This window comes from Lissotriton vulgaris, chromosome 7 (genome assembly GCF_964263255.1).
Source record: "Lissotriton vulgaris chromosome 7, aLisVul1.2, whole genome shotgun sequence".
NCBI classification, from domain to species: domain Eukaryota; kingdom Metazoa; phylum Chordata; class Amphibia; order Caudata; family Salamandridae; genus Lissotriton; species Lissotriton vulgaris.
In genome coordinates this window covers 803,650,147-803,666,447 of record NC_141695.1, presented here as the reverse complement: position 1 = coordinate 803,666,447, position 16,301 = coordinate 803,650,147, and the positions used below count along the sequence as shown (strand labels likewise).

At 44.8% G+C, this 16,301-nt stretch overlaps 1 protein-coding gene across 5 annotated transcripts in view; it reads right to left on the bottom strand.

Annotated features, from left to right (window-relative positions):
- RBFOX3 (RNA binding fox-1 homolog 3) overlaps positions 1-16,301 on the bottom strand; it is a 446,314-nt gene that overhangs the window by 47,561 nt on the left and 382,452 nt on the right. The gene's annotated exons all lie outside the window — the stretch shown is intronic.

The following is a 16,301-nucleotide window of genomic DNA, read 5'->3' as shown; positions in this document are numbered from 1 at the left end:
GCATAGTTGGAATGGATATTACAACCCGAAGTCTAGTGTCCTTTTCCTTGTGTACTTTCTTTCTGCGTGTGTAATGACTGCAGCCCCTCTGTACACTTGCGTTGGTGATTGCTTGTGAGTGGCTGGTGTGATGCTAATCTGAACCTTAATCCCATCTGAGTTTGAGCCACTGCCCATGGTGCTTTGTGTTGTTTTATTATTATTGTTTTAGGTGTTTGGTCTTTAGGTACCCCTGTAGTAATCCTGGAGTTTTGAGCTACTGCCCATGGTGCTTTGCGTTGTTTTATTATTATTGTTTTAGGTGTTTGGTCTTTAGGTACCCCTGTAGTAATCCTGGAGTTTTGAGCTACTGCCCATGGTGCTTTGCGTTGTTTTATTATTATTGTTTTAGGTGTTTGGTCTTTAGGTACCCCTGTAGTAATCCTGGAGTCTGAGCCTGGTGCAGCTGAACATATACTATACACAAAGTTTACACTTGTGAGTCCTTTCTCCTTTCATATTTGCATTTGTCTGTATGCAAGGGGCACCAGATATACAGACATTAGCCAGGTCTTTCTGCTCCTTCGGGGATGCAGTGGGTGCTCTGTTCAAGCAATGCTGCAGTGGCAGCTCCTTATCAGGGGCTTCAGGTAGCAGCCCTACCACCTGGGAGTTGCTACTTTATGCTTCTTTCCTCTGCTGCTAATGATTTAACTGTGCGATGTTCATGATAACATGACTGTCTACACTCTGCCAGTGCACAGGTGAGTCCTATTGGTCTTGTGAAGAGGAGGGCGACCGAGGCACGAACCAGCTACAGAGTGTTGTTTGAAAACAGAGCACTATGCATGGTTGTGTGCATTGCTCACATGAAGGGTGTACTCCAACTACGATCTCCTCACACAGGCACAATTCATTTTATGTAGCAGACAAACTGTGCTAGCCTCAGGCAGCCAACTGTATCTGCTAAAATGTCAGGCTGGGTGCATATCAGGGCATCCCTGAGGCCAATGAGGAGCCACACAGTGCAGCAGTGGCAGGACCCCAAGCCCGTTCCCAGCTTCTTGTGGAGCTGGGCTTCCAGTTCCATCAAGAAGCTGGCAGCGGGGCTGAGATGGCTCCTCCCCTTTCCAAACCAGGCCTTGCTGCTCTGGCTCCTCACTGGGAATCATGGCTTACTCTTTCAAATATCCTGCACCAGATTCTTGCTCGGCTTCTGCCATGGAGCCTGAGTTCCTAGCAAGGAAGTGGGGTAAGTGAAAACAACAATACAAATGTTGTTTCTCTGTGCATGTGCGTGTATGTATTTGTGAGTGTGATTGAGAGGGACTGAGATGGAGTGTCAGTGTGTGTGGGAGCATGTTTGAGAGTGTCAAGAGAGGATCTGCATTTGAAAGAGTGTATACATGAGTGTGAGGTAGTGAGTAAAGGAGTGTGTGTTTAAAGGAGTGAGGGATTGAGAGAGTGTGGATGGGAGCCCGGGCTGTAGCTATCAGTGGTTCAGCAGTTGCCATTGAACCAGGGCACAGAGTCAGTGACTGTGAAAGGGTGAGGATGTTTAGAAGTGAGAACCATGAGTATGAGCATGTTTGTGCATGTGTAACAGTGAAAGGGCGAGAGTAGGGGTGATCAAGAGTAAGTGAGAGAGTGTGAGCTACAGTGAGTAAGGATGAAGACAGTGAATGTGAGAGGGAGTGGGTATGAAGGAGAGAGTGTGAGTGAGTAAGAGTATGACACTCCCCAAATAAATGCATTTTTGGGTTAGTAGTTGGCTATGGGGGTTGGAGTCGGGCCTGCTATGTCTGCGTCAGAATAAAAGAGAAAACGGTGAGCCTTGATGCAAAAACAGGAGCGAAAGAGAGACTGAGATTTACATTTTGTGGCTGAGTTCTAAAACGTGAACCCAGATAACATGGAATTAATACCTGCTTATGTGCTTGTCCAAATTATGTGAGCCCTGGCAAACATTTTACTTTACAGAGCCTCCGTTATCACATATGCAAGCACTTTTAAATACTTGAGTGCAGGTTGTGCACTGTACAAACACATCTTATGTTTCATTTTATAGTCGATAATGTTGCTCCATATATAGTAGGAACCTAGGTCACGTTTAGGGTTCGTATGACTGGTGGCTTGACTCTTTGTTCACTCAGCTTGCCCTATTCATTTGCTGGTGCACCCACCTCTATTAGCAACTCAGACTTAGTAGATGGGGCCATCAGTCACTTGATAAAATGATTTGTGAAAGGCGAGGACAGGAAACATGAAGCCCTGCCTACATGCACACATTTGACACCTCTACCTTCAAGGATTGCTGTAGCAGAGATGAAGAAGAGTGTGTGCAGGGAAAATGAATTTAAAATGAATAATTCTGGGGCATGGACTTCAGGCTATTGCCTTGTACATGACTGTAGTCATGAGTCCCCAAGGAGAATCACCATGCCTAGGAGGGATGGGCACGGGCATGGCTTCAGGGGGGGATGTTTGAAGCGTGAAACTCCCCAAATACAATCTTGGATTGCTAGGATTATGTCAATTTCTCTCATCGTGCTCATAGCAGTTTTAATATCATTGCATGAGATTAAAACATGATCAATAGTAGTAGTGGCGTTCCTGCCCGTAAAAGTTGGGCATTTGATATTGTCCCTAGTCATGGTGCAACTCAAAAGTTCAAGGTCGAACTTTGCTATTATGGAATTTACAGCTGTACCATATAAGCCATGGGGAAAGTGCATATAGTCAACGTTATCCTCTACGTTATGACCCTTCATAAAGTCGCATATTTTAGTGTAGGCCAGTGGACAAGCTTGGATTTTAAAATCACCGACCCAGAGGATAATAGCTTGTTTATTTGGCACTAACAATGCCCTCTCGATTTCTTTTTCCAAATTATAAATTACGCTCCCCCTATTATTGCTAAAGATGTTCTTATAATAATTGACTAAAAGCAGGTATTTACCCGTATGAAATTGAAGCCTCATTAACTGGCAGTGGGAGTCTATTGTTATGCAACTTATAATTTTACATTCCACTAGTTTATTTGAAACAAGAATCAGAAGACCGCCCTTGGCCCTTCCTGATGAGGAGTCGTAAGCATTTATCCAATTTGAAGAATAGCCCTCTACAAAAATTGGGTCTCTATGCCAGGTCTCCTGCAGACAAATAATATCGTAGTTTGAAGTGATAAAATCATTCCAGAATGTCGTATCTAATTTCCTGTTAAGACCTGCTATATTCCACGTCATGATTGTGTATCCTTCGTTTACATTAGCTATGGCAGGCTTACTAGTTGGGTGCAGAGTGTTTAGACTCTCCTTATATATAGGCTCTAACATTACATCACTAGCTAATATCTGGGTTTCTGATTGCCCCCCTAAGATTGTTTCTTGCAGTTTGCTAACTAAATGTACAGTCGGTAAGGATGGTAACAGCCTAGCCTCTGGTACTACTCTTTTGGCTTTAATATCCCTACTCCCTATTATAATAAGATTCTGCGCTGGTCCAACATCTGACATAAGTCAGTCATTATCATCCAAAGAATGTAATGCCTGATATCTGTTGTATAAAAGCACATTTATGCAGGGGGTTGGTGGTGCTGATAGTGGTGCCTGTTTATTGGAATTAAGGGTTTAAATTGGACTGCCCTGATTGCTGCTCGTCATTTAGTAAATTGTAAATAAATTGTAAATTGTGTCTTGTAAAGCGCACTGCTACCCGCACCGCAGGCCTCGTAGCGCTATAGACCGCTGGGGAACCCGTCCTGGCTTTCCCTGTGAGATAGTCCCTCCTGGGGGTCTCCAAGGTGAAACCAGGCATCCCCGGCGTTTGTGTGGGGCCGTTGTGGAGATGAGGCAAGCTAATGCCCAGAGTTGCCGAGTGTGATCCCTGGTCGGTGTAGGCACCAATGCGAGAATTATCAGTCCGCTGATCCTGGTCCAAGACCCTGCCGCGTCGGGAATCGAACCCTGGTCCCGGGCCGTTCTCTGCTCTCGGGTCTGCCGCCTCTAACCAGTGAGCCACACCTCTCCACTAGTGTCTATAAAAGTATCCTAATGGCAAGAGAGTCGTATTATACTCCCAGTGAGATGGCGGTCGAGCATTCGCAAGAGTACTCTGTGCCCAGCTCGGGGTCCTAAAGTAGATAATACATTCTCCCTCAAACTTTTTCTTAAGAGGGCCAATCCATCCCACCCGTTGCGTTAGCAGTACCTGATTTGCCCCTATCATCGGGAAGCCACATATGTTGGACAGCCAGTGTAAGGTTTTATTTTTAAGTGCAGCATGATTTTCACACTGATATTTCCCTAATTTGGGCACATTCACTAAGACTGCCACATAGGCCCTGCACTCAGGAGGCAAATCAATAGATAGAGGTGCTTTAATAGTTTTAGAATGCGTGAGGTCTGGATTACCTACTCTAGTAGAGTCTATTACAGGGGGATTGCTGACCCCTACAGTTGATTTCTCCCTTTGGTCCTTGCCATGATTAAAAATAGCAGCATGCTTAACTCTATTCTGCATAGGATTTTCCTTTGGTGCTTTGCTATGATTTACATTTCCTATGGGTGTCCTCTCTGTGTGATGATTAGTTAAGTTAGGTACTGGTAGGTTGCTGTCACTATCAGTGGCCAGTGTAAAACCCTCTCTACTAGCATCTGACCTCCAGGGGTTCTCAAATTGCCAGGACCAGTTTGTTGTAAGCGTTAGGGGGGTGGCCTGGCCCTGCGTCTTCCGGCCCCTGACGGCCTAGGACGGTCCCGCCCTTGTCCCGGGCTTCTCCCTGCGCCGCGCGTCGCGCGGGGCGGGAGCGCTATTAAAAGATGAGAGGCGTCGCTGTAATGACGTTCCCTGTCCGCCCCAGGCAGGGAACTCTGGGAGCTGTGGTTCCTCGTGTCAGCCGTTCCCCTCACGGTGGTATCGGCAGGGAAGATAGCAAAGGGTGCAAGCCGTTCTCCTCATGACGCACCCTCGCGTAAAGTAAGCCGTTCTCCTCACGCCAGGCTCGAAGTAGGCAATGGGCTAGTTTTAACTCAATAATGCACAGTTTACTCTGTTCGTATTCTGTAAATTGATATTATGTTAGGTGCTCAGTCCCCAGTGCTTAATTTGAGCTGGTGTTTGCAAGTGGGGCCCACCGGCACTTATTTTTGGGGATGGGCACTTACTATTCCTCAACAGACTTTCACATAGAGCAGAAGAGGACGGAAAAACAGAGACAAAGGGTGAAAGCGAACCACAAGAGCGAAATTAAACGGTAGGGAGTGTCTGGTAGAAGAAAGAGGCACGAGGTGTAATACAGACTATGCATCCTTGATGAAGCACTGCCAGTCACCCCCGGGGCAACAGAAAAGAAAACCATGGTTCCACATCAGGAAGCAGTTCTAGGTGATTTCAGGTTGCGGTGCCATATTACGGTTTTCACTTTTCTGTTTCTACCTTATTTAAAATCTCAGATACATTTTTCATAAAGTGACATCCTACTGATGGGTGTGCCCTCGTGGTGTAGAGGCAGCGGACGCCTTTCCACGTGCAGCTGGAGCAGAGCCAGCCTTTGCCTAGCTAGCGCCCTGGGCGAAAGCACATGTGCGCCCTTCCTGCCCATGTGTGCCTATTACCAAATTAGAGGTGAGGGGTCGGTAGGGAGGAAGAACGCAGAGAAGTAGAAAGTGAAACTGTAATAAAATAAGGTACTAAAGGAAGAGATCAAAAAGATGTTTTGAGAAGTCAGGACTTGTGATTAAAAGGATGTTGGTAGGTAAGCTCCATGCGCCCATCAGAAGCACGGTGCCCGGGGGTCGCCCATGCCTGGCGCCGGCTCTGAGTGACACCACGAGGACACAAACACGCTCGAGGTTCCATTCCTGGCAATGCTACTAATGCAGGCAGACAATTTTAACTCTGTGCCGCGTACAAAAACAAACAGTGAGTGAGCTCCCTTTAGGTTCAGAATGCACCATCTCATCAGGCACTAACATGTGCAAACCTCTGTCTCTGTACCAGCCTTGTACTGCGTCACCTCAGCGGAAGTGATGCCCTGCTGCCGGAGCCCGCTCTGACCCCCTGAAGCGCCCCCGCACCCCTGCCTGGCTGATCAAGACCGTCAGGAAGATTGACAGAAGACTCCGCTGGCGCCCTCTGCCAGCTTCAAAGGGTGCTGCCCGGCCCACACACAGGCAATCGTGGTCATTGCATCATTAGTCCCGAGTAAAATCAAAGTCTGCGGCGGGCAGCACCCGATCATACACCAAGCAAAAAACACAGAGCGGAATGAGAAGTGGGAGCCTTGTCTTGCTGTGCTCGAGGAATCTGTAACCTGTTCCCCACCAGGTCCGCAAGCTCTTCTTCACGAAGGAACTGAACACCCTCTTCTTCAAACAGCAGCCCGTTCAGATGCACCCCAATGCGGGGTGAAGCATAGCTGGGCATCCCCCCCCCCCTTCCACCGCCTGCAGCCCTGGCTTGTCAGAAGGGAGGCGCCAAGGCCATGAATCCCCCGTCTCCCACTTTTTGGGGTTCGTGCTTGTGATGCAGCCTTTATTTAGAGCGGTCCTATGTATGCCTGGCAGGCAGCTCATACCACTGGCTGGGTCCAGAGACTGAATCTATAGTGTTTCCCTTTTTCCTCAGGACCGTTTCTAAAACTTTGCAATATGCCCTTGTCCTATTCAACTATTGGCTGCTTTAGTTTGTTGACGCGGCCCCCCAAACACGTCTGACATGCCTACAGCATCTTCTCCCTCACCTCCTCCCTCTGTAATCATCACCGGTTTTCTACAGTGCCCTTGTGCTTTGCAGCCAGTGAAGTGGTATAGAAACTCCTATGAACCACAGTGTCCTTTGAAGCTGTAGGGTTCATATCCGCTCTATATCAATGTGTCCGTTTCCATATTGCGGCCTCGGAGGCGGTCTGAAGACCAGATTCCAGGTTGGGCTGGGGGAAACTTCACAACGTCAGACCATTCCCTTGACAGGTTAGTGGGGGTGGAGCCGAGCCAGCAATATATCAGCTTTGTCCTAGGCACTGGCTTGGCAGAAAAGTACCCAACAATGATGCCCATCATACCATCTGAACACAACAACATCAGACTTGCCTCATTTGAATAACATTCCTGGTCCAAAGCCTTATAAAGTGCTTCAAGATATAGACACAAAACAAAACAATGGAGGTACTGTGAACGCCACTGCAAGTGATTTATCGGGAGAATATGGGGAAGAAGGAGGGCTGTCTAATAACATCCTATCGATGTTGTGTGGTGTTAACTGCGGATCACAGATTATGGAACATACAATGGTCCTGAAGCAGTGCTTATTTTGCGCCACTGGTGTCTGGTTCTTGGCACCGGCACTTACATGTCCAAACTGGCACTTATGACAGTCTGCTACATGGTTCCACTGTTTGTCTACTTTAGAGATGAGACCAACAGTTGTTTATTAAACTAACATACATTAAAATGACTTATACCTGCCACCAAAGTCAGTCTTGTAGCTTTGGGGGCTTGGAAGAGTGTGAATTGTCACACTTATAGGAGTGTGGGGGTTAGTACCTAGTTTGGTACTATGACTAGCAGTGATGTCGGGGGCAAAGGGTGGTGCAAGCTGCAGTGGCTCCCGATGAGTGCCCTGGCACTTATTCTTTTGTTTTACAAACTAAGCACTGTCCTGAAGTCTCTTATTAGCAGGGTGGAGGCTCTCGAAGTACACAGAGGCAGCCATTGCTTTCCAGCAAGCACCACAAGTGAGAAAAAGATGGAGGAACCTTCAAATATCAACACAATTTTCCCACACAATGTGCAGAAGACAGCGAGTAAATTAAGATTGATCAATATGAAGGCTTCTATCATGGAAGTGACCGATACGGTCACCTCCAGATGCAACCATCCTTTGTAGAAGTTGAGAAACTCAGAGCAGATGTATAACCCAGCTCACACCTCGAACAACCACCATCCGTTTACTCTTGGTGATACATTTCACTCAAGTTTCAGAAGTGGCATTAGCAGAAATAACTGTGGGTATTCAGTTCATTTTATTTTTATGACTGACCCCAAAATTAAAATCCTTCAAGATCAAGAAAGGCTTGTTAATAAATCTAAACACCCGATCAGGCATGTTTTTATCGACCATTAGGTCAGACATTCTCTTGGCATGAAAATGCTCGATAAACTATTGACATTTGGCTACATGAAACTTAGGGGCATATTACCAACAACTAGCGATATTTATCGCTAAATGGGATTCGCAAGTTTTATTTTATCACCAACCATCGCCGGATATTATCGCAGAGATAACGTGCTATTAGCAATGTTTATCTCTAAAGCGTTAAAATATCCGGTGATAGCGGCGAACTGCGTGAATATCGCTGAGAATACAGCGATATTCACGCATTAACGCCAATAGGGTCTTAGCCATATTATCCACCTCCCATTGGATATAATGGCTAATAACTGGTCTGAGCAGGCGTTAGCTTTTGGAGATATTCGTGCTTAGCGTGAATATTTCCATAGCTACGCCTGCGTTGATGATAGGCAATAGGGATGTTAGCGACTGGTTTTAGTCGCGAACAGGTTGGGTACGCCCACTTTGCATGTCATTAGCGATAAATATCGCTGACATGCAAAGCGGGCCCCAAACCGCTCGCTATCGCCTACAAGCTGTCACTAAGTGCTGTTAGCGACAGGTTGCTAATAGGGTGATAGAATTATCGCCGCTTAGCGGCCGAAAACGGCCGCTAAAGCGGCGATAATCTCTTATCGCCCTCCTTGATAATATGCCCCTTAGTTTGAAGGACCTAGCTCTCACTGATGTGTCCCTGCGTGGAGAATTTGGATTTCTGGCACCCTCCAAGACAAATATTCAACTGAAAAGCACCCCTCCAATTTGTGAGCCCATTGTCAGAGGTGAAAGTATCCACGGTTTTAAAGAGATGGAGTATGGAGAACCAGAAACTTGCCATGATCCTAAGGGAGTTGACTGACAGTGCTCTGTTTCGGAACCATCAAAGTGACCGATACTGGATCCCACAATGTCCAATGGGTCGGCAACTGTTTCTTTCACCTCACATTTTTTTTACTTTTCTCTCCTAAACATTGCAAAACTGTCTAAGAATTTGAGGGACAAGAACAGGTGTGATTTTACTTCTATGCTCTAAAACCTTGTTGGACATTGCGCTGAGGCTACCCTGCTCACCCCGTCTTTGTGGCCAGCTGCTGTGCTCCACGAGTCCTCCCGCTGCCGCATTTGTCATCGCTGCGGTCGCCGAGCAGAGGACTCATCACCCCATCACCCCCTGCGGCAGCGCGGACCGGAAAACGTCATTTAAGCGCCTGGAGGCGCTATAAACTCAGCCTGACCCCCGCCTCACGTGAGCGAGCGCATAGCGAGCCGGGCGAAGCCCGGGCAAAGGTCGGGCCCTCAGAGGCCTGAGGTGACTGGGCTGGGCCAAAGACCCTGGTTGTTAACTCGTCTGAGGACTACGGAACTGTAAGCAACTCTCCTTTTCGTACTGTACTTTTACCCTTTTCCTTGGGAGTCCTTGACATTGTCTAAGAGTATAATCGCCACCCCTGAACTGTGGATCCCATCGAGGATCCGTTAGTCTGCACCACTATTTGCACATATTTGGAGCATATCACTTTGATTGAATATAGCCTCTGCCTACTTCACCTATTTTGTACATGCTCCAAAAATAGCCTTATTAGAATATAGCTCTCTTATTTTTTGTGAACCCTGACATTTGCAGCTCACAAAAATGACACGCGAAACTAGAAGTAAGGCTGCGGCAGGAGGGACAAAGTTGACGCGAACACTTGACGATTTCATAGTACGCACAAATTCATTGATAGATCAAGGAATTGTGCTCATGGAGAGAAGGGTATCTCAAGACCTAGCGTTTTACTAAGAGGTTGTCCATGGGCCACATTGCCGCGGCACATAGCCCTGAAAACACCTTAAGTAAATCTATTTCCTTGCAGACAAACGTGGAGGTCCATAATATCGCCTGTACCCAGCCTACTTTTCAAGATTTGATCTCTCTTGATCCTCAGGCTCCGGCACCTTCGGGAAATATTATGACTGCAGTACAATTAGATACCCAGGTTGAGAGTATTAACAGTCAAATGAGAGGGAAAAGGGAGGGGGCAATCCCTAAAAATAAGCGTATTAACAATAATAACTCCACTGCCAAGAAGGTAAAAGCAGTGAATGCGGGGGTATTAGTGATGATAGTAGTAAAGAGGCAGCAAGGGAAATTCTTGGAGATGAGTCAGGGAAAGAAGAGGTTGGTTCTAAAACCATGCCCCTGACCATTTTAGATGACACCATCCTAGATGACACATTAGCTGACATCTTTTCTAATAGTACCACAGCTAATAGCACAGGTACAAGAGCAGAAAGGGAAGATCCTTTAATATGTACTTTGACGATATTAATTAAATCCATACTCACTCCCCTAGAAGAGAGGCTTCATGGGATAGAAACCCAACTCCATGAACTGCAGAAGGACATAAAAGCACAGTACACTAGCCAGGCAAAAAGAGTAGCTCATGCAACTTTACCGGCTAATAAACCCCAGACACTTAATAAATGTGTAGCGGAAGGGAAAAAAACAGTATCTAAAACCCCCTTGCCAAACCCCACTTGCTCTGAAGCAAGTAAAGCCTGTGCCAAATCCACTCCGGCAATCGAGGCAACCACAAATAAACCAGCTGCCCCCAATGCACCCACTCATAATCCCGACAAAGCTCAACAAGATAAGACCGAAAAACGTAGAAGCATCAACTTACCACCAGAAGCATGCCCCTACGTGGTGGTCTTGACTGGGGTTCCAGAATTGGCTTCTCAAATTACGGAACCCTTTTGGGCACTTAGAAATAAGGTGTTCCATTGGTTAAACTCCAATCATCCTTTACCACCAGCAATAACTAGTAACATCTTAATGGTTCAGAGGGTTTCCTGGGTGGGTTACAATAGAAAAAGATCTCAGGGGGATTTGTGGTTGTAACCTTGGATGACCCTCGAACAGTGGATCATATCTGCTTGGGGGTATCTAGAAACCAAGAAACAACGATTGCGGCTAGACCCCTGTCCTACTTCTATATGCCAGCAGAGCAAGCAGACAATATATGGAGCTGGACTAGGGACTCCAACTACGCCAGGGGAGGGAGGGGCAATCAAATAGGGATTCGAACCAAAATAGCTGGGGAGGGAGCGGAGAAGATGGATGGACTCTAATACAACGAAGGGCTGGGAGAACCTACCATGGTGGCTGTCAGAACTGTGGAGAATGGTTGGGCCCACAGTTTGCCCCACCCTTTATCCCCTGCTACAATCGGTTTAGCGAATTGGAGGCTGTGGACTGACGTCCAGAGCGTGAAGAGGCCCTCCAGTCTTCCCCTTCTTTACCCATTCCCTCAAATCCATCTGATAGTAGCTTACTACAGGAAATGCCTGACATGATTGTAAGAAGCTCAAGTGATAAGAGGGCCCCACATGGCAATGAAATCATAAATTTGACAAAAACTTTGGTGGGGGAGACTAATATATGCAAAAAGGTAGTAGGTCTTAAGAGTAAGAGTAATCAGATCTCTGTGTCCACAAAAACCCATGGTAAAACTACATCTGAAAAACATGGAAAGGAAATGGGACATGCTGTCATTGATGAGGCAGCAGTGGCTGAAAATAAAGAAATCTGCAGCCTGATGTTTTGGAACGTGGCAGGCTTAAAACAGAAAATCACTAATCCCTCTTGGGAAACTGTCACAAATAGCCTGGATATCTTGGCCTTGCAAGAAACTTGGACCATTGATTCTATACATCTCAATGGCTATAAAACTTACTGTATGCCGGCAGTGGAGGGAGCATACGGGAGACCTAAGGGCGGTTTATTCACGTACCTCTCAAATCCTCTAACATATGAGAGGGTACGTTTCTACTCCAAATGTAGTTTTTATCATAAAATGGTGATAGATAATAGGAGGGGAGCTAGTGTCATTATCATACATTTTTATAATAATATCCCAAGTAGTGCGATCCAGGATATTTTGAAAATGTTAAGTGACGATTTACAATGTGAAATAGAAAGTAAGGAGAAGAAAGTAATGAATTTGGGGGGGGGGGGATTTTAACTGTCCACTTTGCAAAAACGGCCAAAAAGGCATTTGTGGCTTAATGTTAGAGCAGGACATTAACCTTACACATTTTGATCATACTTTAATCGGGGATCTGTTAAATTAGATATTATTTAATTATGATTTGGGATACGCAAATAAAATGGCTCATCGACCAACACCATTTGCCGGACCTTTATTGTCAGGGGACCATCGACTACTATTGATTTTAGCATCTGCTCAAATAGTTATGGTCATAGGATAAGTAGCTTCAAGATTCTTGACTCACGAATGAGTGATCATCTCCCACAAATACTTGAGATTGATATCCCATTTGTGGTATGGCAAAATGACCAGTCCCCTATGCAGGCAGCCCCGGACGTGACGCTGGGGAGGCAAAATGGGTACACACTCAAGTGGAGTAAGGTGGTCCCGGAGGAATTCCTAGCTAAGCTGGAATACCTGTACAGATAGCTTTAGAACTTGCCTCGATTAAGACTCCAAGAGTGAACACATAATAGAACATTTTAATATTATAGCATCCACTATTAAAGAGAGTCTGAGGGTGGAGTCAAGGAATGGGCCCAAGAATAGTAGAACATGGTTTGATAAGGTATGCACCAAGGCCCTCACTGAGCTTACACGCCATCCACCGGGTGCCTCGGGACCCCTCTCTAATAAGAGACCTAAGGAAACGCTACAATCTGGCATTGAGCAGCAGGAAGAATGACATAAAGAGGGTGGCTTGGGAAGAACTATGTGCAACTTCACAATCTAAAGATACATCTACTTTTTGGAGGGCGGTAAATGCCCCCTTCCTTTATGATAATACCAAAGCACGCACGGAAATTGCGATTAATGAAGATGACTGGGTTGCACATTTCTCCACTCTCTACATGTGCCTAGAGGAAACTCCCGAAATAGGATCCAACCTAATGCACGAGAAAGGGGACGATGCACAAAAACTGGTGGTAACTCTGCCCAAAGTTTTAATGAGTCTGAAAGCTACAAAGGGTGGAAAGGGGGCAGGTCCAGATGGGATCCCAGCAGATCTGTATAAAGCTAACAGTGACATCTGGGGCCCCATGCTGGTACAGCTTTTTAACGCAGCATTAGTGAGGGGTCTGAATCCATCATGGTTTACATCGATCATTGTTCCTATCTACAAGAAGGGAGATAGGCAAAATTGTGCATGTTATAGGCCAATATCCCTACTCGACTCATCTATAAAGATCCTTGGTAGAGTTATTTTAGCTAAATTACAAAACTGGGCAGAGGATAATGGGGTAATAAGTGATCTACAATTCGGTTTCCAAAAGGGCATAGGAACTATTGAGCAGGGCCTAAATTTATTTATTGTTCAGCAGAAGTACATAATGATAAAAAGGGAGCGTTTATATTTCACGTTTGTCGATCTCACATCGGCTTTTGATTGTGTGTCTCACAATAAATTATGGGAACTGCTGCTAAGGTTGGGCGTGGTAGAACCGATCATTCACTTCCTGAGGGAATTGTATTCAGGGGCACTGCTACTGTTCGCTATGGAAAAGGGGGGGAATGTAGTAGATCATTTGGGATAGGGCGTGGAGTATACCAGGGGTGCGTCCTGGCGCCTTTTTTATTCCTGATCTATATAAATGGCCAGGAGCCTCATCTCCTACAAGAGTGCAGGGATATGCCCATGGTTGGTAAAAGATCTATCCCATCACTCTTGTATGCAGACGCTGTTTTAATGGCTCGTACCCCCATGGCCCTGCAAAACCTGATAACATCCTTCAATAAGTTCATGCTCAGTCTGGATTTAAAAATCAACTGTAGCAAAACCTTTTCCATGAACTGTGGAACACAAACAAAGAAGCAACTGAAAACGATGTTCATAAATAACGCTTCCTTAGAAAATACGTCCACCTTTCCTTATCTAGGCATCCTGTTTCATGAGACTGGTTCCTGGACAAGTGCGGTAAAGGCAAGAACTCTCTTGTTCTCAAAGACAACAATGGCCTTAAAGAGTTTCATAAAAAAACTGGGAAAGAAACCGATAAGGGAAATTTTAACTATTTATAATGCCACGTGTTTATCGGTGGCTTTGTATGGATCGGGACTCTGGGGGTATGCCAACATAAAATCAATTCAACTAGTTGAAAACAAGTTTATGCTGTATATTCTGTCCATACCCGAAAGTATTGCGACCCTTATCTGTCATGCGGAGCTGGGGCAGCCGTATATCTCAGATATAATTAGAACCCAGCCCATTCTCCTGTGGCATAGGGTATCTACTATAAATGAGTGTGTAGTAAATCGTGCCATACTCCAGGATGTGTTAAAACTTGAAAATGTTGATGGTCTTAAGTGGTTAAGTTATGTTAAAACCTTTTTGACAGAAATTGACTGCCTACAATACTATGAGGACACACCTACAATGGTACACATATCCAGAAAATTGTTTAAAAAACTGTGTATGGAACACCTCATGGAAAAAAGATTGTTAGAGGAAACAAAGAAAAAGAAAATTTGCTCACATCAGCTGATATTACCCGGAGATAAACTACAGCCATACCTAAGCCTTCCTATGTCCAATTATGATAGATTTCTTCTTATACGTTTTAGAATTAATATTGTTTTTAGGTTACTGACCTTCCCAGAAATTAACTCTTGGTCGAATGAATTGTGTATGTGCCCATGTGATGAATTGCCTCTGCAATCCGATATTCATGTATTATTTTTTTGTAAATTTTACACTTTGCGTTGTAGGAAATTTATTGTCCCTATCCTCAAAGAGATGAATTTAAATAGATGTCGCCCAGCGTTTTTTGAATTACAAAGAATGGACACTGTTTTTATTGTTGCATCACTATCAGAATTTTTTAAACATGTTTTTAAACTACGAAAATCAATCTGTATGGATGAATTTTAATTGTTCTTTTAGGGAAAAATTGTGTCTCCTTCTCCTTAGACAAAAACTGTTTTATTATTCACTGTAAATGGAATCTTAATTTGTTGCTTTTATGGTTATTGTCTTTTTAACTGAATAAAGTACTTTTTGAACTTTGAACTTACTTCTTACCATGGTCTTTTTACGCTTAGAGAGTTGGTCTTTGACTCTCATTTTTATGCAGCTTAACAGGCGATTGTGTGGTTGCCATCCCGAATCCCTGAGGGCTTAAGTATATATCTGTTAGTTGGTGGCATCCTTACTGGATTGTATCAATGATGACCTTAAACTAGGAGGTCTTAAGATCCCATCATTATTTTCTGACTATGCTCGCATGCCAACGAGTATGCAAAATCTTCTTAATGAATTTACAAGTTCTGTGATCAGACTGGGTAATTAAATCAACACCTCAAAAAGAAGTTTATGGTATATATCTCGCATAAATCCTTTAAAATCATATTGCTCCTGCTTGTTCATTCAATTGAGAGCGTTGCAGACAGAGATTAACTGAGCATCAGGGCTAAGATTCGATACAAAATAACAACAAGAACTTGTGAAACCCAAGTGTCTTTAGATTCTGTGGGCTAGAGCTACTTCATTTTGCTAGGAAGCCAAGTGGTAGAACAATTTCTCTAGCCATCGAGATGCATAAAGAGCAAGCCAATTCCGCTGCAATGTATGGCCTGTAATTAATTAATGAATCCGGTATTTGTAAAGCGCAAACTACTCACTCTTACGGGTTCCCAGGCGCTGCGGGCCGTCGTGGAAATTAAGTGAGCTATTGCCCAGAGTAACATGGTGCTGAACTGATCTGCTGCCGGAGCCAGGGACCGAACCGTGAGCCCTGTGCTCCTAAGTCAGCTGCCCTGGCCGCTGCACCACACCTCTTCACTGTATTATAGTGACACATAAACATTTGTTGCTTGCAGTTGCTGAAAATCCTTTTTTGTAAACATTTTCTGAGGTTAACCTGCAGTACTCCCATTTTACATGGAGCTGGGCCAAAGAAATATAAATGCATTATTTTAGCTCAGACCCTTGTTACAATGGGCCCATATTTTGAGCTTGGAGGAGTTAGGTCAATTTTACGCAAAATCGTAGATTTACCCCAGAATTAATACATAGCTGCTCCTCTGTAGTCATCAAAATTGTTTATCGGAAATGGGAGGAATCAGAGACATTAAGAAGGGTGAGCAAATACCATGAGTCTTTCAATTTAATAAAGTAGTAGAGTAGCAGAAGTAAATAAGAAAAAGATCACCTGTATGTCTCCCAAGCATTGCCATTGT